Below are 2,888 nucleotides of genomic sequence, written 5' to 3' on the forward strand. Positions count from 1 at the left end.
CAGCCTTCCTCCTCCTCCTGGGGGGACAGAAGCCTTTCTGCCGTGGAGGGGCTGGGATGGGTGGGAGGAATAGGCAGTTGGCAGCCTTCCTCCTCCTCATCTCCTTGTCCTCCTGCTTGTCCTCCTCCTCCTCTTCCTCCTGCTCCCCCTGGCAGCAGAGTGACTACCCTGGCGGCGGGATGGGGAACAGGGACAATGCGATCCCCCATTGCCGGGCAGCGCCCCATATCCCCAGAACTGACGGGCCCCACCTCAGTCCCGGCCGGTCCTTGGGATGAGATTATCCACAGGGATGGAGGCGTGCAGGGGCCCAGAGGCCGTCTGCCCAGGGTCTGGAGGGCTTTGCCTCCATGGGGCCGCTCAGGAAGTATTCTTTGGCCCCAAACTGGGATGCTCCCACCCCCCCAGGCTCCCTTGCAGCCCCACAGGGTAGGAAACCCTCTCCCGTCCTTTTACCCCAATTGCAGGCTGAGCTGGGCGCTGCCACATGCTTTGCAGTTGCCTCCAGCCACCCCCGGGTTTCCAAGGGCATCCTCTGGCTGCCTGATCTGGGAATGGCAGTGGTGGCAGTCAGGGCATGGCCTCTCGTATTGTCCCCTCATGGGGGCCTTTTGGCAGCCCCCTCCCTGCCCAACCTCCCACCCCCGGCATCCCCACAGCCCCTCAGGGACTGCTGCCAGCTCACCTTCCCCTTCTCAGGTGGAAGGGCGATGACTTGGCCGTGCAGGGAGGACAGCCAACCCGGGGGGCGATGCTCTCCTCATCTAGAGGGACAAGGTGCAAGGGGACACGCTGTCAGTGAGGGGGCCTCGCCCTCGGGTCCAGGCTTGGAGCATGATGAGCCCCCAGCCCAGGATGTCCCCATGCAAAACAGCCCCCGCCAGATCCCACAGGGCTCCCGCCTCCCTCCGGAAAGAGCAGGGGCAGCTTCTCCAGCTCGCTGTGGTCCAACTTGGTGGCTTCCAGCTGGGCCACCTGCTCTTTGAAGTGGGCAAGCTGCCCGATCTGGCGGAGAGCCTCCACTGCCTCCAGGCAGCGACTGGTCCTCCATCTGCAGCACAGACGGTGTACTGCACCTTCGTCCCTTTTGCGGGGCTGCTCCGTAATTAAAGAGTGAGGGAAAAAATGCTCCCAGACCATGTCTGATGCATGATGTGAACACTGCATGGCTCTACCTCATCGCTTCTGAAGTTCGGTGAGAAAACAGGGCACTTAGCCTGCTCCAGCGTGCAATGTTGGGAACCCAACCTGCTCCAGAGCACATGAATGGGCACCCAGCCTTCTCCAGAACCTAATGATGGGCACCCAACTGGCTCCAGAATGCAATGTTGAGCACCCAGCCTGCCCCAGAGCACAAGAATGGGCACCCAACCTGCTCCACAGCAGAAGAGTGATCACCCAACCTGCGTCAGAGTGTGATGGGCACCTAGTCTGCTCCAGAGTGTGATGGTGGACACCCCATCAGAGCTGGGTTGTGCACACACTCTGCACCGCCAGCTCTAGGTGCTGCTGGCTTGGAGAAGCACAGGGCTGGATGCTGGGAAGAGACATGTTCTCCCAGCCAGGCCTCCAGCCTCTTCCCAGCCGCCTTGGCCTTCTGCCCTCCAGAGAGGCCAAGGAGAGGGTCAGCTGAAGCGAGAAGGTGGGAGGTGGATGGGGCGGACCAGGGCTGTGAACATCACCTACATCAGCCGGGTGCGGCCAGGCACAGGGAATACAGCGGAAGGTGCACAAATAGACACTGGGAAAAGTCTCTGTTTCCAGGAGGGATGAGACAGCTCCAAGGGCAACTTGCCACCGGGATGACTTCTCACAGGATGCTGTGGCTTCCCCACCTCTCACAGACTCTAATTCAGGTGCAGTGTGCAGCTCAGAGCCGTGCTCTGCCGCACGTCCCAGGCTCGGCACTGACACTGCCCAGCGGCATTTGTGGCTTTGTGCAATGCCCAGGTCACGCAGGGTGATCCAGAATGTCCTGAGCAGGCATCGGACCATCCACAGCACTGGCTGGATGCCCAGCTGGGTGAGGATCAGTGTGTGCTCTCCATCCTTAGGTTGTCCACAACCACCCGTTCCATCCTGCACAGGAAAAGGTGGAAAAACACCAGAGCATCAGCTTTGGATAGCCCCACGTATGGGTGGACAGGACACAGCAGAGGAGAGGCCATGGGGACGGATGCAGGGACAGAGGTGGCCTTGATGGTACTGTGCGCATGGAGGACGTGGACTGTCCCCATGAGGGCAGCCGGTACAGCCACAGTTTCAGCCACCGCCTCGCCACACTGCCAGCAGCATTTGCCCCCAGTAAGGGAAGCACGAGGGCACCCCAGCAGCACCGCCTGCTGCTAATGACAGGCCGGCTAGCTAATTACAGAAGGCAAGAAATTGGGCATGCAAACGAAGCTCAAGTATTAGGTCAGCGCAAGGGAGCTGGGGGGTCGGCTCTGGGGGAGGCACTGCGGGGGCACCCTGCCCTCCCCTGCCGGTGGCCCCAGGGGGCTACGGAGGCACGTGTGGCGGGCATGAGGACAGCGAAGCCGGGGTGGCAGGTGGGGGGAAATGCTGCGCCGGGGAAGCAAAGAATGGAGAGAGCAGGATGGACAGGGATGGTCTTGGAAGCCACCGGCTGCCCCAAGCTTGGCTCAGGGCCAGTGGGGTCCTTGGGGGGTTCAAAAAGCTGCTGCCCACCGTGAGTGTCCCCGCTCCACGGGCTCTTTGGGGACAGAAAAGCCGTGCAGGGGACAAGGCAGCGGGTGCAAGGAGGGGTGCAGTGCCAGCCCCCTCCCCTCCCCACCACTCGCCACGGGGGATGGATGTCCAGGGACGCCGGTCTGCGGTGCCGATGCCTGTATCGGCCCCTCTCGGGGGCGGCGGGTGGGATGAAGACG

This window comes from Charadrius vociferus, unplaced genomic scaffold (assembly GCF_000708025.1).
Source record: "Charadrius vociferus isolate BGI_N301 unplaced genomic scaffold, ASM70802v2 scaffold532, whole genome shotgun sequence".
Lineage (NCBI taxonomy): Eukaryota > Metazoa > Chordata > Aves > Charadriiformes > Charadriidae > Charadrius > Charadrius vociferus.